Genomic DNA, 27242 nt, shown 5'->3' with positions numbered 1-27242 from the left:
ATATCTTTATTTATATAGCGCCATTAATGTGCATACCGCTTCAAAGCAGTAATACATGTGAAATAATAATTATAAAAAATAACAAATAATACAAATAACACATAGTGGGAAGAAGTGCTTCAGATATAAAAGTATTTTGGAAAAGGAGTCCCTGCCCCGAAGAGCTTACAATCTAATTGGTAAGTAAGAAGAACATACAGAGACAATAGGAAAGTGTTCTATTAAGTGCATCTGCAAGGGGCCAAGGTCGATGTATAAGGTGTATAGTATCAGCATCGGAGCTACACATATGCTTCGTTAAGGAGGTGGGTTTTAAGATGTGTTTTATAGGGGATAGAGAGGGTGCTTGTCGGATATTAAAGGGAAGGGCATTCCAGAGGTGTGGGTCAGTCAGTGAGAATGGTTTCAGGCGGGAGAGCGCTTTAGACACAAAAGGGGGCGTTATCGACTATATTTGTTAGGATAACCATTATATTAATAATTTATACATTTGAATTTTATACACGAAAATTGCGTCAAATTGCGCAAGTGATTTAAATAAATGATAAAGCATAGAAATGAGTGTTAATCAGCGCTAGCTGTGCATTTGTGGAGGGGTGGGAGAGAACACGCTTTTCAACCACCGAGTTGTGTAAATAGGTGGTCTGATAATCATGGGTTAAGCATGATTATCTGGCTACTAAAAGGGTTAATATATAAATATGTTATACAGTGTGAGTATATTTGTATCGCCTATTCTGTACTGGCTAGTCTTATCTTACCTGAGTAGTGTATGCAGTATCCATTATATACATAGACAAGATAGGGTTATTGCCAGTCTGGGGTACAGTAAATAACACAAATTGGTGATATTATTTGGCAGGCGTCTGATATTGTCAGGTATCAAAGTTTAGAGAATAGCATGTGAGTAAATATTTGTATATGTGGTATTAAAAAGCTGACATATCGCTGCACCAAAAACCCTTATCGCTGCTTTAGCACTGGCTATATGGCTTTAGTTAATAGGTTGATAAATACAACACAGATAACGCCAATTTTTAATGTATCAACCTTTGTGTCTAGATTTTGTCATCTACAATTTTATGTTTATTGTTTGTATGATGTTCTTATCTATTTAACATAATAATATATTTTAGATATATATACAGTATATATTAAGGTACTTTACTGTGTATTTGTGTCATTGGATGTAGCACTGGGCTCTCTCTGTGTTCTATGTTTTGTCCTTTATTTAAGTATATATTGCCATGCCAAGTAGCACTCTGCTTTGACACCTATATACATATATATAAGTTGTGGTTACTTTGGGGTTTAATAGGAGCTTACTGAGTATCTCTGTTCTATTATAACATGCAGCAGAATTTGATGGTGTCTTGAAAATTAACTGATTTTGTTCAAATTTATCTTTATGTTCTCATATAAGCAGAAGATCGTAATCAGGACCAGATATCCAAAAGCTTGAAGTTAGCCTTCAGAAACACTTAAACAGCCGTGGTGAATTGATTGACATAAACATACGAAAGTGAGAAATTTATATTACAGGGCAAATAATTTCTCTAAATACACTCCCTTAAATCCTGTGAAATCCAGCTTTTTTCACATTTATTATTTACTTTACCATCATTAACATTCCATCACACAGGTCTGTCTCCAGGTATATCTCTTTCACCTGTATAAACCAAATTACCAGACTCAAGATATTAGGCATTATTTACCATAAAATGGCTTGACTCAAGAGCAGGAGCACAGGACACACTGAGAGAGGGTGAGAGAGCAACATGGAATGGAATGTTTTTTCATTAATATCCCTTTAGTTCAGTAGACTTAATTTAAATCTAATTTTATTGATACGTTCATTAGATGGTCACTCATCATTGCTTCCAGGCACCAAACTAAACAATAACCAATTATAACTGCTTCTCTGCGAAGATATTTCCTTGCAGATTTCTCTCAATAAATTAAGGACATAGCAAAAAGTACAATAAAATATAGGTGGTCCAGTAAATAATACATATGGAAGAACAATCTTCAAAATCTCTTGGGACTGGTGAGCAAATCTTTGTACCTCCCTATGTCTCTGGCACCAAAATAGAAACCATTTGTAAATTCATTTTGAGGTAAGGAATCGTCATTGCTACTGTATACCTTCAGCTATCCACAGAGCAGTCTCTACTCTATCTAACAATTTTATAGTTCATGTTGTCATAGAGCAGCACATATCATCCCACTGAAAACAGCTGTGTAACACATCAATACATTTTTAAGGAATAGCAGTTAGGCTGGGATAGCATGACTAGGAGGGCGGGCCCCTACTGTATAGTGTAGTGGGTTGGGGTAAGCAAAAGGTCAGGGGTGGAGTGTTCGGGGGATTAAGTGTAGGGACAGTGTTTTGCCTCCCATCTTGTAGCAGCAAGAGAAGTGGTCCCACCCTCCCTTTCTGTGTTATGCATTTGACAAAAAAGAGATTAGAGACATTTAAAGTGAAAATATGACGTCAAAATGTTGACATTCTTGTAAGTGGAGAAGTTTTATATTAAAAAAAAATAGTTGGAAAAAGTTTTTAACAATATTTTTTTTTAAATGTGGAAGTATGCTTTATGGTTTGTCACAGCTAGGTGTGTGGTTGTTTTAGTGTACATACTGGGCCCCTAAAGACCTAGTTAGAAATTGGTGTTCGGACCGTGTTGGGCTACTGGTGTTGAGAGCGACACATTATGTGTAGTGATGCGTTATGGTTGCTGTGTCTGTCGTCTGACAGCAGCAGACGTCATTGGCCACAGCACCAATGAGGGCTCTCAACATGATTCGGGCACATATGGGGTTCAATATTATTTTGTGTTGAATGATAAATGAAAGCTGTGGCCTTATTCCTCCAGCACAGTGTCAGTGTCTTAGTTTTGTAGTAGGAGCACATAAGGCCTTCCTTAGTCTTGCTTTCTAGCTATTCAGTGTCACAGATCCTGACAATGTATTGTAGGCAAATGCTCAGGGTACAAAAAAGGTTTCAAATTGAAAAGGAAAAGGATAGAGAGGGCTAGAGAGCATGAGAGCGAGCGAGAGATAAATACCTACCATTTTTATAGCAATAATTTAATAATTATATATATCACTTTTAAACATTGCCATTGTTCCTAATTGGTTAAACTTGTTGTTGTTCTGATGTCTGATTATCAGAGAAGAGCCTGATTAGTACCCCATATACATGTGACAATATTTGTATATGTGTACAGATGCAGCAGCCGTTATTCGAACATTTTACGCGTTGTATACCTCGGAATACCCATGTCATGGCGCGTGATTTCTTCCAACCTTACCGCGTGTTGACTCGATTTTATCGAGTGCAGAAAATGGCATTTTAATGCTCGGGTTCTTAAACACCTTCACAGTAATGTACACATTACAATACATTCATTTCTACCATGGATACACGAAGAATTGCACCCAAAGAAATCATAATCCATGAAATACTAGCAATAAACCGTGGTAAACACAGGTGCGAATGCCGCATGGAATACAGCAGAGCACACGAAAACGGCTCCGTGAAATATTCGAATAACGGCCGCTGCATCTGTATTCAAAAAACAGAATTATCGGTGGCACTCCAAAAATGTGCAAGCATCAGATAGTCAGGAAATACTTAGCTTCTAATAGGTGGCAAGCAAAGTTGCCAGGGTCACCATCCAGCTGCAAAAACTATTAAACAACAGCAAGAAGTTCACAGCACTCACAAGTCCCTTGTTAAGGAGCGTGACTAAGGACTAAATTGTCCAAAAGTCACCCCTTTTTTTTTATCATGTTTGTTACTTTGATTGAATAAATATATACCTTTTATATTCTCTATTGAGTGCTGCAAACTTCTTGCTGTGTTATGTGTTCATATGTATATTTAAGCCTCCCTGCCTGGTTCCTAGGGAGTGTACATCAGTATATGCTCAGGATGCATTACCTTGTTCATGGTGCAGGCTTTGTGTAATCTGTGCATTGGTACATAATGATGGACGACAGGAACTTTATTAATTCAAACAGCAGTTTCTTATGTGGTACGTACACTCACATGTACTGTAATATACAGAGGTCATCTTGTATTTCCAATAATGTGTCTTTTGCCTATGCTGTTTGCATGTCTTCCCTAGCTGCCCTCTATTAAGGTGCTGGTGCTTTGTATTAACCAGTCTGTCTATAGAATCCCTCTGCTCTATACTGCTGATATTCCTTCATATCCATGGTGCTCCTAGCAGGCCTTGAACTACTGTACTCCTTCTGTGATCAAACCACCTGTTCAGGGATGCTGCAACTACGTGACCTTCTGGGTGAGAGCCAGTGAAGGACCCACTGGTGGGGTGAATCCAACAATGCTTAGGGGCTATGGCTCGGATAGCCATCCCTGGGCATATTTTGTCTCTCTGGATATCTTGGGAGTAATGCTAGAGCGTCTTGGTGGGAATCTAGCTAAACAGGGTGCTTTCCCTAACGGAAAACAATAAAAGGAAACCTATCCTATACAGATGCAGCAAAGAGTATCCGAACACTTGCCTTTGAAAATCTGGGGCAATCTCCAAGTAATGCTGCAACATTCCTGTGACATTTCTGCAAACAGACTAATGGCCCATCGGATTAACACAGCGGGGGTCCCTGGCAATCTCATTCAGTTTGAATGGGACTGCCAGGGACCCCCGCTGTGTTAATCTGATGGGCCATTAGTCTGTCTACAGAAATGTTACAGCATTACTGGCGATTGCCCCAGATTTTCAAAGGCAAGTGTTCAGATACTCAGTACATAGATGCTTAAAAAAACTATACACATTGACATCCCTCCTCTTCACCCCTTTCTGGGATCTGATCTTCCAGAAGCGTCCCCCCTGTCTTTAAAGTCTAGCATGACTTCAATGTATCCAGACAGAAAGGTGGAGGGGCTTAACTTCTGCTGAATCACCCCAGCACCATGTGATGGAGAAAGGGCGTAATCTGTGTGAGCCCGCACAGATACATACATATATATATGCGCACAAACGCCTGAACCTATCACCCCCTAGAAGGGATGGGGGGACATGCTCAAGTCCAATAATGGTGAGTGAGGCTGGATACTTATAATGTTTGCTCATGAAATGTCTAGATAGACTATGTGCAATGTTACTACGAATAAAGTTGTGCCGTTGTTCGAGAAACCTAGTGCTGAGGGGGCGAATTGTACGGCCCACATATTGTGGCCCACATAAGCAGGATATCATGTAGACAACATATGTAGACAGACAGTCAATCAGACCCTTGAAGAGAAAAAATGAGACACTTGTCCCCAGTGGTGCTACAAAAACGTTTGTGAACATAATCAATGCATGAAGCCACTCAAATGTATGTAACAACAAAGTCCTGTAATGATCAAGAAACCAAGGAACCTTGAGTAATCCGGTGGTTTGTAAAGTAGAGCATATGTCAGCCAAGTAGATGTGGGGTGGGGCAGACTGCTAGATCAGTATGAACTTAATAGTGTAGATAACTGCGGGGTGAGGGGCAATACTGGTTGTCATCCGAATATCTATCACGTATATTTTATTTTTTATTATCCACTTTGATTTACTTATATGATTAGTGTGGGAGCGCCGATCAATCTTTTTGGTGTGTGGTTTGTAAAGTAGAGCATTAAACATCTCCTCCCCCACTGTGCATTGGATCTGGTTCATTAGTGAGTCAGGTGTGTACAAGTGGGAGCGTTTTTTCAACATGGAGAGACAGCCATTAAAGACACAACATGTTTAGCAATGGTCACTCGTTGATAAAGCTCCTTTGCGGAGAGAAACGCATTAGAGGACCCCTGTCTTGTATGTTTTTTGGCAAATATGCCTAATAAATAGTTTCCTTTTTTATACCTTCCTCCAGCCCTCTTCCAATTTTTGCAGTGCTCCATATTTCCCCCTTCTAAATCAGACCCTTGACTTTGTATGAGGAACTGGACAGAAAGGACACAAAAGAATCTGACGCAACCAGGTGTTTACAATGTAGGCACCGACTCCTGACACAGATGGAATTGGCAGCAAAAAATGGTCCATATATTTGGACATGCTGGATGTCATTGACTCCCCCCCTACACAATGGGCCTACCTGGAGGATATGAAAGGCATTTGTGTACCTTTGTGAGGTGGTAGAAGGAGGGGATCCTCGGATGCTCTAAATAAAGGAACTTATACTCAGCTGTAGTGATGGCTCTCAATTCCTTAGCTTCTCCAAGATGTTTACGAAATGACATTTGGAAATCATAAGTGGGATCTTTTGGTAATTTTACTTATGAGACAGTATCTTGAAGCAATCTAGTTGCTTCCTGAATGTATATGTCTCTTGGACCACAATTCCTCCCCCTTTGTCAGCCGGCCTGATGATGATCTGGTCCAGATCCCTAAATTCTTTTAGGGCTGTCATATATATAGACATATAGATGTGGAGTGATACAAGTTTCCCTCACACATCACTTGGAGCAAGCGGGCCACAGCCCAAATGCGACCGTGTTCCCGGGCAAGCGCGATCATGGCCCAGTGCAGAGGGAATTTCCCAGAAGGATTAAGGCAGCGGGGGTCCCTACTTCTGACTTCCTCCACCAGCCTGTAAGAGCTGAGCAGAGAGAGTAGAGAGAAGAGGTACCTCTCTCTGTGTCTCCCCACTCATCTTTTACAGCAGATTGTGCTTTTTTTTTTTTTAATTATTTCTAGTACATTGGATTGAAGCAGGGTCCCTGGAGCTGAACTGCATTCATTTCAGGTCCAGGGACCCCTGATTCCAGAGGTAAAGGCTTCCGTATAAGGTGCCTTAATTCCTGCAAGTTTCAATCTCCCACATCACAGCCCTTGTGACCGGAACTTTTAAACTTGCAAGAGATTCCGGCACCCCTACTTGGGAAGCAATGGGTCCCCGGACCTGAAATTAATGAAGTTCTGCTACAGAAACCCCTTGCTTCAATACTATTTAATAAAAATAAAAATAAACTAAAATCAAAGTTGCTAACCACTAAGGTAATAAAGGGGTTAAACAGAAACAGAGACCCCCGATGAGTTAATCCCTTCAATTTATTGGGATTTGGGGTTTGGGGAAACTGCGATTAGGGCATGGTCAGGTCCTGTTCAGCATTAGCAAACAGAAGGAGCGGTGCACTGAGGTGAGTAGGTAAGACAAAAACGCAGCACTAACAAAAACGGCTATTTATTGAAAAAATGGACAAACATCACGATACTAGAAACCTCTGACACGTTTCATCCCACAAGGGACTTGTCAAAGAGTGAGTGGTAAACTGTCTGCATGCTCCTCTATATACTACCAACTATACTGTGCTAGGCTAACCACAAGACTTTTCCTGAACCGCACGGACTAATCTACTGACGTGATTGGAACCATAGCCTGTCGGTCTGAATTGCCGGAGGGACGATTCTTGGTGGTGCACCGGTAGCAGTGAAGACTGATGTCATGAAACAAATGGGCGGCGAGCAGATACATGTTGGCGCATGGGTTAACCCATACAATGCTTTTAATGCATTGACAAATTGTGAGTATGCATTTGTCTTGTCATTCCTTATTAAAACTTTGTATTTGGATTTTACACATGGATCGGGCGCTTTTTCTCTTTTTTTCCCCTCTTTGTTCATATATATATATATATATATATATATATATATATATAAATATATATATATATATATATATATATATATATATATATATATAAACCATACAATACTGGTTGAAGCACGACATCAAGGGACCGCACACAGGTAAGTTGATTACAAATTCTTTGTATTGAAAAAGAGACACAAAAAATCGACTGCTATTGTGGCTTATCATGCCTATATTATATGGGTATGATGTACCACTGTGTCAATCAATGGGTAGAGGGTGGGTATAGTGGCCCTTGGGTGTGTGGTTAGGCCTCCCGGGTGGGTAGCGGGGGAGGGTGGGTTAACCTCTTAATTACTATAGTGATTATTAATCGATAAGGTGATTAAGGGTTTAGGGGCCATTAGATTGATAATAGTCATTTTGCTCATTACCATACTGTATGTGTTAGGGGGGATTGTCATGGGAGAGGGGGTTTGGTCCAGTATTAAAGGGGTTACACCCCATTTGGCCACCCCCTGCTCTCACTTGGGAAGTAAGGAGTTAACTGGACTGCGGTCCAGCAATGTGTTTTTCCCCTGCTTCAGCAACCAAATGTATGTTCCCCTGTAAATGTGTATTGTTCCCATTCCAGTGTTTGCACCAACACATACACTGGGATTAATGCGGGAGGGAATGGGGTTAATGTTAGTTCAGTGTTTATAGCCCTTTGTTCCCTTTTCCCGCCTTTTCAGGCTCCATTTTGCAGCTCTCCATAAGTCGCCATTGCAGCCAAATGCAACCTTATGGAGATTCCAGCGATTTGGGCCTGTTTCGGTTGAAGACCTGCAGGTGGCGCCCGAGAGGAGGAGCGGCGGTAACCCATTGTAAGTCAATGGAGCCATCCATTTCAATGGGGATTCCTTGACCCCGACCTCCAGAAACGGGTTGGCAGCCATCCAAAACGCAGAGAGCTTTGATCACACTGAGTTCAAGTTCAACTACAATTGACGTGGGAAACTTAGGTTCTAGGGCACCCAGAAATAAAGTTTTTTTTGCCCCTAGACCCTAGGAACCCCCACACACGACCACCATCGGGTCTGAGAATAAGGGACCCCCGTAAAGGGTCGCGCTCACCAACGGGGGTCGTCCCATTGTGTCCCATGGTGGCGCCGGCCCATGCATTCCATATGGCGGCGCCGGCCATTGATTCCAATGGGAGAAAGCCGCGTGGCTTTAAAACGACTAAGTCCAAAAGTGTAAAATGTGTAAGCCCATACCTCCGGTTCTTTGAGAACCAGAGGGCTGGGATTTGAGTTGCATGTATTCACTGTTCCGGCATGACTGCATGGCCATTTCCAGCCCTCTCCAAACAACCAGATGGAGTATGGGCAAATGTAAGGAATTGTGGTTTTCCTATAGACTTCAATGGCGGAGTTGCTCCATTGAAAGTCTATAGCGGCGGAGCCCATAGACTTCAATGGCGGAGTTACCCCATTGAAAGACTATAGCGGCGGAACCCATTGACTTCAACGGCGGAGTTGCTCCATTGAAAGCCTATAGCGGCGGAGCCCGTTGATTTCAATGGGAGAGTGAGAAACCGAGATTTATTGTTAGAGCGGAGAATCCTGCATTAAGTAATTAGAGATTATAACTTATTTTTTGTATCTCCGGTTATGGGGGTCGCAGAGAGCTGAAACTTGGCCACCATGGAGAGTCAGTTCCGGCATGATTATTTTAATATGTGAAGATATTAAAGAGTGAATTGTGTTTTGGGTCTGGTATAAAAACTAAGAGCCCATATGGTATGGTAATGCTCAGGATGGCAGACAAGTGGTCTATCATAAACCCCTGATCAAAGACTCCCCTACCCTGCTTGTGTATGCGAGCACAATGGAAAGCAGGACATGGGTACTTGATGTTAAGTGTGGTAATTCACACCTTGGGACAAAGGGGTTCCTGGCCAAGCCAGACTTTAAGACACCAAGCTTGTGGGCGGGGGGCTAGGGAAATAGCCCCTGATTAGAATAATACCCACCCTGTGGGCAGGTATTACGGTGCCCCTCAGGTGAGGTGGCAAGGAGAGATTGGGTGCAGGTAATTGTTCTACAATGACCTACACTCAATGATAAGGTATAGGACTGGAATTACATATAAACCAGTGTCAATCCTATACTCAGTTGTCTTCGTGTCTTTTTGTGATGGCTTCATCTGAACCTGTATTGTGGAAGGAATTGCCAATCCTGTATCCTGATTGCTTTCTTGTCCAACCGTTAAGTAAGTGTCTATATTTTGCCTGTTATTTGTATATCTTGTGTGTTCACCTTCTTTAAGGAATAAACTATATTTATTATATCTAAGTCGTGTTCAATTCAACCCAGATATTTTGGTGTGTATTATTATAACCTATCACTAGCTACCGTGACAGGGATGTTGGGAGTAGAGGATGCGGGTATTAGTGTTGTGTTTTTTTATGTTTATTGTGGGTAGCGAAGATGGGTGAAGGTGGTATTTGGCCTTGGTGGGTGTTTATACCTACCGGGTGGGTAACGGGGGGGGAGGGGGGTGGGTTTAACCCCTTCATTGCCTTAGCAGTATTAACCGCAAAGGTAATTAAGGGGTTAACTCCACCCGCAACCCCCTGCAAGGCCTAAATACCCACCAAGGGCCAAATACCACCTTCACCCACCCCCGCTACCCACAATAAACATGGCACTGGTAGTTAACCCCTTTGTTGCCTTAGCGATTAGCCGCTATGGTAATGAATTTGCCTGTAAATGTATTTTTATTGCATGGTATTCGTGCTGGGTGCCTCCGGTGCTGATATTAATGGGTATCAGCTCCGGTGACTCCCGACATCAATCCGCTGCAGGAAAAAGTATATTTTTTTCTGTTCTCTCTTTTTTTTGCCTTCTCAGCAGATTCTCCCCAGCCTCACGCCAACTTTTCCTGGCGTGAGGATTCATGGAGAAACTCGCCATTCTATATCCACGATTTGCCTCGATAAACTAATTAAGGCTATTAGAATTTCATGAGTTTCAAAACCTGCCGATAAGTTGTTTATCACCGCTCACCCGGCAATGTGTTTTGGACGGCAGAAAAAATTGGCGATTCATGCCTTTACACCCATTTATTGAGGCTTACTGAATTTGCAGAAGGCATTTTGTCCGAAAAGGCCTCGATAAGAGGCTTATCAAAGCTTTTAGAATAGGCCCCTTTGAGTAGACATCGATGAGAATTCTATATCTTCAGGAGGTATATAGAGAGAAAGCCAGTCCCATTGATAATAATCTAAAAATGTCACAATTGCCAATTATAAAACCATGGGTATATCCTAAAAAAAGTGTGAGCATTAAAACATAATCTTATAAATGTTTATATAGCACTATGAGATTGAACAGCTCTAATCGCCTTAGCAGGCCATCATGTCTAACTAACATAGAAAAATCATTATGATAGAGCATGGTAATCACTATGAAAAAAACACTCCTGTTGAGTCCAAAATCCTAACAAATGTATGTGTGACCCATAGATCTAAGTTTTGACTGTTATTTAATAGTGAAAATGTCACTGAATGGGATACGAGTAAATATATGTAGCCCAGTGCCCCTGGCTATGTGTTTTCTGGCCCTGACATAATACGTCCTGGTAGGAGCAGGCAGTGTTGGGGTTAAATTCCTCTCACATGTGCCAGCATGTGTGAGGATTCGGGGATCGCGTCCCTTGTGGCGCGGTTCCTCCTCTCTACATACCAGTATCTCTCTCTCTCCTAGTCTCTCTCCTTCTTTTGTTCCAGTTCCTGAAGCACGTGACCCCATGCAGCTGGGAACTCACCAGTTGTCCTGTACAGAAAAGCAGCGCGGGGCTATGTCTTTATTGTGGCCTAGCCGGTCATTTGGCATACCGCTGTCCTACGCGTCCGGGAGAACACCAGTGGCCTATAAGGAATGATGGAATTTCTTTGGGTACCATATCTTTTTGTCCTCCTTGCAAGGAAAATATGCCAAAAAGGATCCTTCTGCCTATCATAATGGAGGGTACGGACTTTCATACTTCTGCACTTGCCTTTGTAAACTCTGGGTCTGGAGGAAACTTCGTGGATCAGAATTTTGATATAAAACACCGGATTCCACTGCTTAGGAAGTCCATTCCCATAGGACTCGAAGCAATAGATGGCCGTCCACTTCAACCTGCCTTCATCTGCCTGGAGACAGTGATATTCACTCTTTCTACCAAAGATGGACACAAGTAACAAATCTCGTTGGATGTCATTCATTCACCATCGGTGCAGGTAATCTTGGGTCTTCCTTGGTTACAATTGCAAAATCCTGTAGTTGACTGGACAGATAAACTGCCTATACGATGGCCTGGTGCATCTCATATTCCTTGTGCTCCCCCTCCTCTTTCTCTTGCCGGTTTAAAAACTGCTGATACTGTTGTCAGGAATCCACTCCTGGCTTTTCTCGTGGCCTTGCAGGGTGCTGTTGTTCTCACCAATTCCCTCTTTGCAATCAACAGCAGCTGTGTGGGCTATCACTGCAACCTAGCCTTGTACTCACTCATTGGAGCAGTGCCCTCACACCCTCGTCCGGGGATTGGCCCGCTGGCCTTTAAGTACTGCATTCCCACAATCCTTCTCTGCTGAGCATTATCCTTCTTGGATGTTCACTGTGTTTGCCACAGACACCTGTTTGGCTGCCTTGTTGCTGTTTCCATGTTCATGTTCATATTCCTTGTTCCTAGTTCCTGTTCCTAGTTCCTGGTTCTTGGGGCCTGCTGCTCTCTCTCCATTGCAGAGGCCGTGTCCTGGTTCCTGTGCTGAAGCGGAGGATCTCCAGCGTTTACTTCAGCTCCCTGTTTCCTGAGGCCTGCTGCCCTTCCCTTAGCAGAGGCCTGCCTACTGGTTCCTGGGTCCTGCTGCTCCCTCTTCATTGCAGAGGCTGTGTCCTGGTTCCTGTGCTGAAGCGGAGGATCTCCAGCGTTTACTTCAGCTCCCTGTTTCCTGAGGCCTGCTGCCCTTCCCTTAGCAGAGGCCGGTCTACTAGTCCTGAGATCTGTAGCTCTCTCCTTACACAGGCTCGTTCTGGACTCCTGCGTTGAAGCATTGGTTTACCAGTGCTGTCTGGCGGTGTGCCCACTCCGGTCTGCCTACCTCTTCCGGAGACCGGTACCATGGGCCATGGTCGCCGCACACGCAGAACCCACTCCCGCCCTGCAGCTACTAGGCTGACTTCCTGTTACCAAAACTTCGTTTGGATAACGTTCACCCTGATGTCTCCTATCCTGACCCTGGCTCGTCCACTGACTATGCTGCTCTCTCCAGTCCCGACCCTGCTATGTACAACTACAAACTACTCAATCTGGACCGGTCTAAGGTCGGCGATTTCATAACCCAGCCTCAGCCACGCGGTCTGGCCCCGGTTTGTGGCGAGCACAACCGTGACAACTGTTAAGAGTCCACTCCCCGAGGCTTATATTGCATTTGTTGACGTCTTCGATAAAGTTAGCTCTGAAGTCCTTCCCCCGCATCGTCCCTTCGATTGTCCCATTGATCTCATCCCTGGTGCTATTCTCCCAAAAGGCAGATCCTATCCCTTGTCCATTCCAGAATCCCGTGCTATGTCAGAGTAAATACAAGAGAACTTAAAGAAGGGATTTATAAGAAACTCCACCTCACCTGCTGGGGAAGGCTTCTTCTTTGTGAAAAAGAAAGATGGGTCTCTCCGCCCCTGCATTGATTATAGAGGTTTAAATAAGATCACCCAGAAGAACCGGTATCCCTTAGCACTCATCTCAGAACTGTTCGACCGCTTACAAGGTGCATCCATTTTCTACAAACTTGACCTCTGCGGTGCTTACAACCTTATACGCATCAAGGAAGGAGACGAATGGAAAACAGCCTTTAACACCCGCGATGGCCATTATGAGTATCTAGTAATGCCATTTGGACTCTGTAATGGTCCTGCGGTCTTTCAAGAATTTGTCAGTGAGATTTTTTGTGATGTTCTCAATTTGTTTGTCATTGTGTATCTTGACGATATTCTCATTTTTTCTAAATCCCTGCAGGAACATATTCAGCATACCAAACTGGTACTCTCTCGTCTTCGTCAGAATCATCTTTATGCCAAGATGGAGAAATGTATGTTTCATCAAAGTTCTACTTCCTTCCTGGGCTATATAATCTCCAAGAAAGGATTCGCGATGGACCCTGAGAAATAAAAGCAGTATTGGATTGGCCCCAACCTACGTCGCTTAAAGCCATCCAGCGATTTCTTGGCTTCGCCAACTATTATCGTAAATGTATCCATGGATTCTCCACTGTTGTGGCTCCTATTACCACCCTGACCAAGAAAGTGCCGATCCTTCCTCTTGGTCTCCAGAGGCCTGTTCGGCTTTTGAATCCCTGAAGAAAGCCTTCACGTCCGCCCCTATTCTGCATCACCCCGACCTGTCTCTTCCTTTCACATTGGAGATCGATGCCTCAGACGTTGCAGCAGGGACTGCGCTCTCTCAAAGACGTTCTCCCTAAGATCACCTACATCCATGCGGGTATTTCTCCAAAAAGATTTCTTCTGCGGAGATCAACTATGACGTTGGCAATAGAGAACTTTTAGCAATTAAGATGGCACTCCAAGAATGGCGACATCTGCTCGAAGGTACCGAAAAACCTATTCTTATTCTTACCGATCACAAGAATTTATTATACATTGAGGGCGCTTGACGCATTGGTTCCCATCAAGCTCGCTGGGCCTTATTCTTCTCAAGATTTAATTATGTAATTTCTTATATTCCTCATACTAATAACTTAAAGGCCGATGCATTGTCTCATCAATTCCTTTCCGAGGACAAGTCAGACAAAGTTCCCGAAACCATTCTCCCTTCTAAACTCATCCTTGCTGCTAACTCTTTCGACATCTTGGACAAGATTCTGGAAACATAGACGCAGGTGCCTGAAGGACTGAAGGTTCCTGAGGGCTGTCTTTATGCGGCAACCAAATTCCGTCAAAAGATTCTCGAGTGGGGTCATGCTTCCAAATCAGCCGGTCACCCTGGGATCCGAAGAACCACCGACTTAATCAGACGTACCTTCTGGTGGCCCGAGATGTTGAGCGACATTAAGGAATTCGTTTCATCCTGTTCAGTCTGTGCTCAGAATAAGGAATAAGTCCGGTCGACAAAAGCCTGCTGGACTGCTACATCCGCTTCCCATTCCGGAATGCCCCTAGTTCCACTTATCAATGGATTTAATAGTGGAGCTACCTATTTCAAAAGGTATGAATACCATCCTTGTCATCGTGGATCGTTTTTCGAAGCAGGCCCATTTCATACCCCTCAAGGGCCTTCCCAATTCTGCTACTCTTGCTGAGGTCTATATCAAGGAGATTTTTCGTATACATGGGGTTCCCGTTTATATCGCATCCAACCGGGGATCACAATTTGTGTCAAAATTTTGGCTTGCGTTTTCTCAAAGACTCAATATTTCACTTATTTTTTCTTCTGGGTACCACCCGCAAACGAATGGACAGACAGAAAGGGTAAACCAATCATTAGAACAGTATCTTAGATGTTTTGTTTCTGAGACTCAAGACAATTGTGCTGACCTTGGGCTGAGTTTGCACATAATTCTCTCAGAAATGAGCCCACCCAAGAGTCACCCTTTTTCATCAATTATAGCTATCACCCTAATTCTCTTCCTTTCTCTTCTAACATTGCTGGAGTTCCAGCCGCTGATGCTAGAGTCAACGTTCTTCAAGACTCTTGGAGTAGGATCCAGAAAACTCTTCAAGAATCCATTCAGAGACAAAAGATCCAGGCGGATCGACATCGTCTAAAGGCGCCCAGGTTCAAGCCTCCTACCTTAAAATTGGCTCCCAGATTCCTGGGACCCTTCAAGATCCTGGAACAGATTAATCCTGTAGCGTACCGCCTTGATTTGCCTCCATCTATGAAGATACCATCGGTATTTCACATTTCTCTTTTGAAACCTGTCTAACAGAGTACTCGTTAGCCTGATGTTGTTCCTCTGCCTCCTACTCCCGTGTTGGTCCATGGTCAGGAAGAATTTGAGATAAAGTCGATCGTGGTTTCTAGAATTTCCAGAGGAAAAGTGCAGTTCCTTGTGCACTGGAAGGGTTCCGGTCCTGAAGAACGTTCTTGGGTCTCCAGTGACCAGATCCACGCTCCCGGCTTGCTCAGACGGTTCCAAGCCAGGTATCCAGACAAGCCATTTATGGATCGTCCGGAGTTCGATCCTCAAGGGGGGGTACTGTGAGGATTCGGGGATCTTGTCCCTTGCGGCGCGGTTCCTCCTCTCTACATACCAGTATTGCAGCGGCCGCTGCCTTAGATCCGCCCCCCGCTTGTGTATGTACCCCCGCTCTGTTTAGAGAGCTCGCGCGCACCCGCTCCTCTTCTACCAGGTCACGGACCTTAGCTTCGCCTCCTCGTCGCGCCGCACCTCCGCTGCTCGTGGCGTGCACGCGTGACGTCGCGCAACGAGCCCCAGCTGCGAGTCAAGATTGCTGTAAGCCCTTTTCTTCCTGCAGCCTATCCCTGTCTCCGCTTGGGTCACACCTCTGCTCCACCTCCTGCCTCATTGGTCACTTCCTGTATAAGAACCTGCTCAGTGCTCAGTCTCATTGCTGAACATAGCTTTGTGTAGCCTTTGCATGTGCCTGTCTTGTCCAGCCCAGTCTTGTCTTGTTCTCTGCAGTTAACCTCTCGTGTACCGACCTGGCTTTGCATTTGGATTCTCTCTGACTCTTGACCCCTTGCTTACAGATAACGACTACGAGTACCTCTCCAACCCCAGACAACAGGCTTACGGACTTCAACTACGTGTACCTCTCCAACCCACGGACCCCGGCAAATATTGGATTAACACTTTCTTCATATCCAGACCCAGCAACGCTGCAAACCAACCTTCTGGGCTTGCTCCGCATCTGTGGGTGTGTGGCATATCCTTCCCACCTCAGTGCCGGGGTCAGGTCTTGTTTGTGGGCTCGCGCAAGCGTTACAGCATGTGAGTCTCCCCACCAGAAAGTTCATTTGTTGGGGTTTCCAGGTACAGTCTGGAAACCGTTGGAGCATGAGCCGGGGGGGGGGGGAGAGTGGGCTCACAGGAGTGTTGCTGCCCAGTTACCAGATTTTAGGATTGGGACCCACCCCTGGTTTAAAATATGGCATCCTTCAATATTTAGTCTGTTCTATGTGAGCTCCAGTGCAGCCTGCTCTTTAAGGAGTAGGCTGGATTCAAGCCTGCCCCATCAGGGGGTAGGAGGTTAAGGACAAGCCCAGGGGCCTCAAACTCCCGGGTGCCTAGTCAAGGGGAAGAAAGCTGTGAGGGATATGTCCTGTGAACATCTGGGGATTGTTCCTCTCTTGCATGGGAGTAATATAGCGAAGGAACTGTAAGAGCTGGTCCAGTAATAAACCCTGTTATACTGTTCCTGGTCTTTGGCCTGGTTACTGAGACAGTCCTGTTGGGATAAACCCCTGCCCATGGTAGATCCCCGTAGGATGGAGGCACTGCACGATAGCTGAAAACCTATCCTTGGTCTACTTCCTATACCAAAGCGGAGACTCGGACCTCCTGAGAGCCTACAGGTGAGCACCATTCCAACATAGCACTACCAGTACTATCAGATCTCCCTTAGGGGGTAATAGGGGTGTTACATGTAAAATTTGAAAGAAAAGCTGAGAAGGAAAAGCAAATCTGACAAAATAAATATTGTTTCTCAAGATGAAATGAAGTAGCTCATGGAGTATAGCAATGTTTAGAAACAAATTGAATAGTATGTATCAATTGTTGTGCAACAATGATACTGTAAAATGTGAAAATATATTTTTTATAAGCCAAGATGAATCAATTAAACTAAGGATTACTGTTGATCCTGGGGTATCATAGATATTTTTTATAAACATATTTCAAATTCCATTCTATATCGAGTCCTTTGGGCATTAGTGTATCTACTGAAAAAATCCAAAACGCCTCTCTTGAATAGGGCATTGATTCGGTCCCCCTCCGCCCCTCGTATATGTGACTTAACATGCTCAATCGCAATACATTTTAAGTTGCTTATAGGCCCTAAGGAGCATGTACCAAAAAGATTTAGACACTGGGTGGATCAAATCTTTCTTCCATATCAATCTCATATGCTCCATTATACAGTGTTAAAATGGTCTAGTAGTCAGACCCACATTGCGTTTATCGCACCCACCAATCAACATGTAAATCATAAAGTCAGTGTTACATGTAATAAAGGGCTGGATTTTATAGGTTTTTGTTCCCTCCATGTTGTGTATATTTACAGTGGACAAACAATAAACCTTTTAATATAACTTTAAAGGGGTTCCAGAAAGGTTCTTTTGTATTTAACTTATTTAAGTCATAATGTATGATTTCATTTCAATATTAATAATTCCTACTGTGAATTATTTCTTAGAATATAAATAACAATTGTATCATTATATCTATCTATTACTAACCAACAAAATATATAATAATTAATATAAAAACAACGTGTGCAAGTAGTAGGGAGGCATACATTATGTCAAACTTTTTTTGACAGGTACCACGCCCCCTTTTCCCCTAAGCCCCGCCCCCTTTTGGCCTTAAACCCGCCCTATGTCCCGCCCCTTCCGTATCCGGTCCCGCCCCATCCGTATCCGGCCCCGCCCCCTGCGCATTTTTAGGTTGCCGCCCCCTGCGCCAAAAAAACGCGGTTGACGCCCCCTACGCCAAAAAACGCAGTTGACGCCTCCTAAGCCAAAAAAACGCGGTTGACATCCCCCAGACTCCATTTTTTTATTATGATGTGCATTTTTTTATTCTTTTTTGTGATTGGTGCGTACGGTTGACGTAGATTGGGGGGGGCGTATACATACGCGGGGCATGTCCGGGCATGTTTATAGGCGTTTGGGGCATGCCCGAACATGTTTTTTTTCATACTGGGGCACGTCTGGACATGTTTATTCTGAAATAACGCAGTGAGCATGTCAGAAAAGTTCAAATTACGTTGAAAAGAGGGCGTAGCATTTTTTTTTTAAATTCAGACAGAATACGGCTTTAAGAGGCTAAACCCTCAAGTGTCAGGGTGGCCGAGTGGTTTAAGGCGTTGGACTTAAGATCCAATGGATGTATGTCCACGTGGGTTCGAATCCCACCCCAGACATAATATTTTTATATATTTTTTTTATTTGTATATATTTTTTATTTGTATAGAGACGGTACAGGGATTAGCCGCAACAGTCGGGGGTTACATATAATTAAAAAGCACAATTGTATGAGTCAAAAATTGCTTATTTTATTTTTTAAAAGATAACACAGTTTTCACCAGGAAATAATTACAAGACGTATTTACAAGTAAAAAAGTAAAACGGCTGTTAAGGCCTTAATAGACTAAAATCATCTAGAGGCGTTGAGTTAGTACGATACATAGTATAGAGGGACAGCAATACAATGTCTTATTTTACAGAGGGAAAAAAAAAAATTAAACAGCTTATTTACAGTTTCAACCAGGCAATAATTACAATTCGTATTTACAAGTAAAAAAGTAAGTGAGGCATTTCAAAAGTCTTTGAAAAGCGTTTCATAGCAATTGATGCAATAACCTCATTAGCAGATGTTGTGGGGCCATAGTAAAAAAAGTAAATAAGTCATTTCAAAAGTCTTTGAAAAGCGTGTCATAGCAATTGAAGCAATAACCTCATTAGCAGATGGTGTGGGGGCATAATGACAAGATGCTAGACAAACACCATGGTTGTTAACTGAGAGCAGAGGTGTCGTGGGAACAGCCTCATTAACAGCGGTAAATAAGGCATTTCAAAAGACTTGGAAGAGACTTGAACTGCGGGAGATTGTTTTAAACAGAGGCTGAAAACACCATAGAAGCATTATATTGTTTTATGAAATACTATTAAAGAATGCATAGCCATACAAGCTCAAAAAAAGCGGATGCGCAATTACGAAAAATATATTACACGCCGAAAACGCCTGGTTCCTTTGGCGGCATACAGAGTTTAAATAATGCAGCACAAAAATACGGTATTTCAAACGCAATGGTCAAAAATTATCTTTCAGAGCAAGATGTCTATACGTTATACAAACCGGCGCGAAAAAATTTCAAAAGGAATATGATTTTAGTGTCCAATATCGATTCGCAGTGGCAGGCCGACCTCGTATCAATGATTGATTTTGCCAAGTGTAACGACGGAAATCGTTATATTCTGACCGTTATCGATATTTTGTCAAAATACGCCTGGGCAAAATTGTTGCAAAATAAAAAAGGGTTAAGCGTCGCTAATGCGTTACAAGAGATTTTTTTAGAGGGAAGGGTGCCTCAAAAGTTACAAACTGACGGGGGTAAAGAATTCTTGAATAAGAATGTTAATTTACTGCTCCAAAAATATGGCGTTAACAGGTTCATCGCCGGCAACGCCGTTAAGGCAGCCATTATTGAACGCTTTAATAGGACATTAAAAACGAAAATGTGGCGTTTTTTCACAGCACATAATACGCACAGGTACAGCGATGTGTTATCAGACTTAATATACAGCTATAACCACACGCCACATAGCACCATTAAGTGTGCGCCAGAGGATGTAACACAAGCGAATTCTCTCACCGTTTGGAATACTATTTATAGGTCACATGTGTGTTCTAAGAAACTTAAGCCACTTTTAAAAATTGGAGACCACGTTCGGATATCAAAATATAAAGGAGTTTTTACAAAGGGTTATGAACAGTGCTTTACAGATGAAATATTTATTATTGCTGATGTACGCACGAAAGGCGTAAAACCTCTGTATAAGATCACAGATAGCGCTGGTGAGGCCATAGAAGGCTCATTCTACGCTGAAGAGATACAAAAAATACCAAAGAATTTAAATCGCGTTTACAGAATTGAGAAGATATTAAAACAAAAAAGCGTAAGGCGTAAAATCGTCTACTACGTTAAATGGTGTGGATACCCTACAAAATTCAACAGCTGGATAGAAAAAGCACAACTAACTCGTTTGTAAAAAGACGTCATCATGGAGGATATTGCCTTTTATGTAACGCTGCCTAGTAATGCGTCATACGAAACGTTCCCCCAAAATGACATTTCTAATTATACGACAAAACTAGCCAAGCCCATTATTTTAAAAGGTGAATGGGAGGTTGCTTTAACAGAAATACAGTATCCGCATACTTGGAATACATTTGAAAACGTGGACGGTAACGTATCTGTAACACAACTAAGACCGCCGTTACGGAATGCTGCGCCAGACAGCACATTACATGTATCAACGCTAAACGCCATTAAATCAAACTTCATGGTAAAAGCGGGGTATTATAGTGATATTAATGAATTGGTTAGGTCTATTAACGAGGCGATGGCCATCAGTAAAGTGAAATTGAAATATGACGACTTTGAAAGAACAGTATCTGTTCCGGGTTCACATCGCTTTACAGCCTCAGAGCGTATGATGAACATTCTAGGCATGGATTCTAATAATATCGATAAAATTGAAAAATGTGATAAAATATGTGCAGATATAAAAAACGGCTTTTATACAATATTTGTTTATACCGACATCATTATGCATCAACGCGTAGGTCACAGTTTTGTCCCCCTACTGCGGACTGTTGAAATCACCGGCAATAATAATGATATCATTACGCAGCGCTACATAAAGCCTGATTACATACCCGTCAGTAAATATCACATCGATTGCATTACAATCGAGATAAAGAACGACCAAAATAAGAACGTCTCATTCAAGTACGGGAAGGCCATTGTAAAACTGCACTTTCGGCCGCGCAAAGGCTCTCTGTATTGAGGGTCCGGCAACATGGTGGCTGTTAAAAACTATGGAGAACCACAGGTTTACAGTATGTACTATAGAGCACAAGCGGGAAATGGCTTACAGGGCTTTCATGGGAGCCCTTATATGTACGGCCGTGGATTAGCAGGCGTTTTCCGCAGTCTCTTTAGACGGGCGGTGCCTTTATTCAGGCGCGGCTTTGATATTGTAAAACATCATGTAAAAAATGCAGCACTAAATATCGCTAGAGACGTTGTGGGTCGTGTTTCAACCGCTGTGACGAATAAAATGGGTGGTGCAGCACAAGACGGATCAGGACTCGTGTACATCAGTAGAAGCAGTGCTAAAGGCAAACGCAAGCGCAGCGTTGCATTCCCACCCAGCACAACCCGTTATCAAAACAAAAAGAACAGTCGCAACGTCAGAAAGAAGAAAAAAACCTCGCGACAGAACTTAAACGACATCTTTTGATTCATTTGACAAGACAAAAAAATAAATAAAAGTTATTTCAGCATGGCGTTTATTCACACCAACTCCATAGAATGCGCTAAATCTGAACTGGATATCTTTGAAATACAGCCTACACAGACGAGCATAGAAAAAAGTCTGTATGTGGAAATACAACCGTTGGCCGCCCTTTCAGAAACGGCACCGTTGGAGTTTTATATCGCTGGCAACGGGGAACATTATTTCGACCTCAATAATACTTTGATTTACATTACGTGTAAAATCGTCAAACAGGACAATACACCGATTGCTGATGGAGCACGCGTGAGTCTAATCAATTATCCGATAGCAACGCTTTTCAATCAGTTAGATGTAACTTTGGGGGACAGACTCATATCGCAATCCAATAATCTGTACGCATATCGGGCGTATATTGAAACAATTCTGAACTATTGCGCTGATGCATTATCCACGCAGTTTACCACCGGTTTATTTTACAAGGATACAGCGGGGCAACACCAAACCCGCACAGTGGGTGGTGATAACCATGGTTTTACAAAGCGTTCCCAAATGACAGAACGTGGTAAAGCCGTAGAATTACTGGGACATCTACATAGCGATATATTTTTTCAAGAGAAACTTATACTGAACGGTCTGGACTTAAAAATTAAACTCACTAGAAATAAAGATACATTTTGTTTAATGTCTGCTGAGGCTGAGCCGTTTAAGATTCAAATTCTAAACGCGTCAAAAGGGTGCAAATTGCGCCGGCAGTGCGCATAGGTCATGCGCAGGGGCTTTTAAGCGGCAACGCAAAATACACTATCGACCGTGTGGGGATGAAAATTTATAGCATCGCGGTCGGAAGTCGCGTATGCAATCTAGAAAACCTGTTTTTGGGTCAATTACCCAAACTGGTCATTATAGGATTCGTTGATAATGACGCTTTTTCTGGTGCTTACGATAAAAACCCCCTTTGTTTCAAACACAACCATGTGAATTTTGCAGCGCTGTATTTAGACGGCGAACAAATACCGACAAAACCGTTTCAACCAGACTTTGAGAATGCTAATTCTATTAGAGAATACATGGCCCTGGTACAAATTGCCGGTAAACAAAATGCAGACGCTGGATTTCTCATTAATCGTGAAGAGTATGTTGAGGGGTACACGCTATTTGCGTTTGATTTGTCACCCGATCAGGAACGCGGTGGTCACTTCTCACTAATTCGCAATGGAAACCTGAGGGCTGAAATACGCTTTTCAAGGGCTCTGGATAGAACCGTTAATATTATTGTGTACGGCGTTTTTGATAACGTTATTGAGATAAATCAGAGAAGAGAAGTGTTATATGACTTTCTCTGAATAAAAAAAAAAAGAATGAATACCGTGCAAATAACACAGTTTTTAAGCGCCGATCGATTCACCCGTGGATTGTTTCAAGGAGTTTACCCCTGCGATTTATTACCCCGTCGCGCGCTGACAAATGCACCCACATGTTTCATCATAAATACACATCCTCATAACGGTCCTGGTGAGCACTGGTTGGCGATTTTTTTTGATACAGATGGTTCTGGACATTTTTTCGACTCATACGGATTATCACCAAAAAGTGAACTCTTTCCTAAAGAAATTTTACAGTTTTTAAATACGAACGTGAATCGTATAACGTTTCAGAACGCACAGTTGCAAGATACTTTGTCGTCTGTCTGCGGTGAATTTTGTATTTTTTTCATTCATCACATGTGTAAAGGTTTAACATTTGAAGAGATCTTAAAAAGTTTCACTAATGATTTAAAAAAAAATTACCGCATAGTCGCTAATTTTGTGAGAAAGCGTATGAGCCATTTTAAGCGGCGATATGTACACATTGACTGTACACAAAAATGTGTGGCCTGTTATAAAAATATATAAGGCCATTTTTTAAAAAACATGTGTCTGATGTGTAATGTTTAATAAAAGACTAATTATATTATACACTGCCAACAATGTCTTGTTTTGTTTTATTTTTATGGTCTTTTGCAGCACTTTGATAATATAGATAAGTTAGTAAAAAATAAATAAATATATATATAATAAATCAGAAGGGTTAAGAACAGACCTTATAATAATTAAAGCTATTAAACAAAGAACAAGACAGCCTCAAGAGGATTGTTCACACCCCCACTAGCCATTGAAGGTGGAGCTACGAATTGTTAGAGCCTCAAGAAAAAACTATTTAAGAGGGGGCTTTTGAAATACTTCTGTCTCTAGCCTCATTGATCGTGAGTGCCCTTACATCCAGTCTGTGCCTAGCAGTGCTCTCAATATAACGGCATGGTGAGTAAACATAATATTGATTGTATTGTTTTATTCATGTCTGTCTTTTTTTCAAAATAACAGATAACAGATAGGGTATTTATTTTTCTTAAAGTTTACACATGTGATAATGCCTAAGGCCGTAATATATTAGACCTAAAACTGTGATATAATATACCTAAACCCTGATATATTATTTTATAGAATGATAATTACTGTATTTTAATGGCATTGAATGTATTTTTATGTAAACTTTATGTAATATACAGGACCTTTTTTTTTATTAGCGTATATTGAGTGTATTGTTTTATTCATATATGTCTTTTCAAAGTAGCATTTAATGTTTTTCTAAAAAGTGGCCCCGTTGATAATATAGTACATACTGTAGAACCTAAGGCCATAATATATTAGACCTAAAAATGTGATATAATATACCTAAACCCTTGATATATTATTTTATAGACTGCTAATTACTGTATTTTAAGGGCATTGAATGTATTTTTATGTAAACTTTATGTAATATACAGGACCTTTTTTTTTATTAGCGTATATTGAGTGTATTGTTTTATTCATATATGTCTTTTCAAAGTAGCATTTAATGTTTTTCTAAAAAGTGGCCCCGTTGATAATATAGTACATACTGTAGAACCTAAGGCCATAATATATTAGACCTAAAAATGTGATATAATATACCTAAACCCTTGATATATTATTTTATAGACTGCTAATTACTGTATTTTAAGGGCATTGAATGTATTTTTATGTAAACTTTATGTAATATACAGGGCCTTTTTTTTATTAGCGTATATTGAGTGTATTGTTTTATTCATATATGTCTTTTCAAAGTAACATTTAATGTACTTTATTTTTCTAAAAAGGGGCAAGTGTATTGTTTTATTCATATATGTCTTTTCAAAGTAACATTTAATGTACTTTATTTTTCTAAAAAGGGGGCCCCCGTGATAATATAGTATCATCTATTTTATATCATGATATTTAGTGTATTTTAATAGCATTGATTGTTTTGTTTTTTGTCCGTTTTTTTATCAGACTATATTGAAGGACTTTTAATGATAATATTTAAAGGCCTAGAATTGATTGTACTTTATAATACATGCAGGCTGACCGCTTCCAAACATATATTGCCGAAAATACACAGGGGAGTTCCACAGAGGCAGACCAAGAATGTAAGAATCACCCCGTTTTTGATTTGTCATTATGGACGGATCAGGGTTGTGCTGTTTGATCGTACGTTTGACAGATCGTACACCGTTTTCCGTACCCCCCTTGGTTTGTTCTGTACGGCATAAAAGACCGCATAGGCGGTTATTCATGTACACAGGTAACTTTAAAAGTAAAAAAAAAAAAAGTATATGCAACCGCTTTTATATAAATACGCACCATCGGTAACCTGTTTTCCAAATCGACAGTCTAGAGCGTCATTAGCCAACCGCTCAGCTTGAAGTGCAGCAGCCAAAACTACATGAAAGAAAATTACAAAAATAAATAAATAATAATAAAGAAATAAAAATAAAAAAAAAGAGCTGTCTTAAGCGGTCTCTGTTGATTCTTACATTCTTGGTCTGCCTCTGTGGAACTCCCCTGTGTATTTTCGGCAATATATGTTTGGAAGCGGTCAGCCTGCATGTATTATAAAGTACAATCAATTCTAGGCCTTTAAATATTATCATTAAAAGTCCTTCAATATAGTCTGATAAAAAAAACGGACAAAAAACAAAACAATCAATGCTATTAAAATACACTAAATATCATGATATAAAATAGATGATACTATATTATCACGGGGGCCCCCTTTTTAGAAAAATAAAGTACATTAAATGTTACTTTGAAAAGACATATATGAATAAAACAATACACTTGCCCCTTTTTAGAAAAATAAAGTACATTAAATGTTACTTTGAAAAGACATATATGAATAAAACAATACACTCAATATACGCTAATAAAAAAAAGGCCCTGTATATTACATAAAGTTTACATAAAAATACATTCAATGCCCTTAAAATACAGTAATTAGCAGTCTATAAAATAATATATCAAGGGTTTAGGTATATTATATCACATTTTTAGGTCTAATATATTATGGCCTTAGGTTCTACAGTATGTACTATATTATCAACGGGGCCACTTTTTAGAAAAACATTAAATGCTACTTTGAAAAGACATATATGAATAAAACAATACACTCAATATACGCTAATAAAAAAAAAGGTCCTGTATATTACATAAAGTTTACATAAAAATACATTCAATGCCCTTAAAATACAGTAATTAGCAGTCTATAAAATAATATATCAAGGGTTTAGGTATATTATATCACATTTTTAGGTCTAATATATTATGGCCTTAGGTTCTACAGTATGTACTATATTATCAACGGGGCCACTTTTTAGAAAAACATTAAATGCTACTTTGAAAAGACATATATGAATAAAACAATACACTCAATATACGCTAATAAAAAAAAAGGTCCTGTATATTACATAAAGTTTACATAAAAATACATTCAATGCCATTAAAATACAGTAATTATCATTCTATAAAATAATATATCAGGGTTTAGGTATATTATATCACAGTTTTAGGTCTAATATATTACGGCCTTAGGCATTATCACATGTGTAAACTTTAAGAAAAATAAATACCCTATCTGTTATCTGTTATTTTGAAAAAAAGACAGACATGAATAAAACAATACAATCAATATTATGTTTACTCACCATGCCGTTATATTGAGAGCACTGCTAGGCACAGACTGGATGTAAGGGCACTCACGATCAATGAGGCTAGAGACAGAAGTATTTCAAAAGCCCCCTCTTAAATAGTTTTTTCTTGAGGCTCTAACAATTCGTAGCTCCACCTTCAATGGCTAGTGGGGGTGTGAACAATCCTCTTGAGGCTGTCTTGTTCTTTGTTTAATAGCTTTAATTATTATAAGGTCTGTTCTTAACCCTTCTGATTTATTATATATATATTTATTTATTTTTTACTAACTTATCTATATTATCAAAGTGCTGCAAAAGACCATAAAAATAAAACAAAACAAGACATTGTTGGCAGTGTATAATATAATTAGTCTTTTATTAAACATTACAC

General features: G+C 41.0%; 1 long non-coding RNA gene and 1 other non-coding gene across 2 annotated transcripts; one reads left to right on the top strand and one right to left on the bottom strand.

Annotated features, from left to right (window-relative positions):
* Positions 1-18662: 18662 nt before the first annotated feature.
* Positions 18663-18746, top strand: TRNAL-UAA (transfer RNA leucine (anticodon UAA)). Its single transcript has one exon. It is a non-coding gene; the product is annotated as a tRNA-Leu (tRNA).
* A 6577-nt stretch (positions 18747-25323) lies between these two features.
* LOC142491136 (uncharacterized) lies at positions 25324-25819 on the bottom strand. The gene is made up of 3 exons (XR_012800300.1): positions 25700-25819; positions 25527-25604; positions 25324-25422 (listed from the first exon to the last, which is right to left on the bottom strand). It is a non-coding gene; the product is annotated as an uncharacterized LOC142491136 (long non-coding RNA).
* Positions 25820-27242: the final 1423 nt, after the last annotated feature.

Source organism: Ascaphus truei, chromosome 3, assembly GCF_040206685.1.
Source record: "Ascaphus truei isolate aAscTru1 chromosome 3, aAscTru1.hap1, whole genome shotgun sequence".
Taxonomy (NCBI): Eukaryota; Metazoa; Chordata; class Amphibia; order Anura; family Ascaphidae; genus Ascaphus; species Ascaphus truei.
The sequence above is the reverse complement of the archived record's forward strand: the minus strand, read 5'-3'. Positions and strand labels throughout refer to the sequence as shown.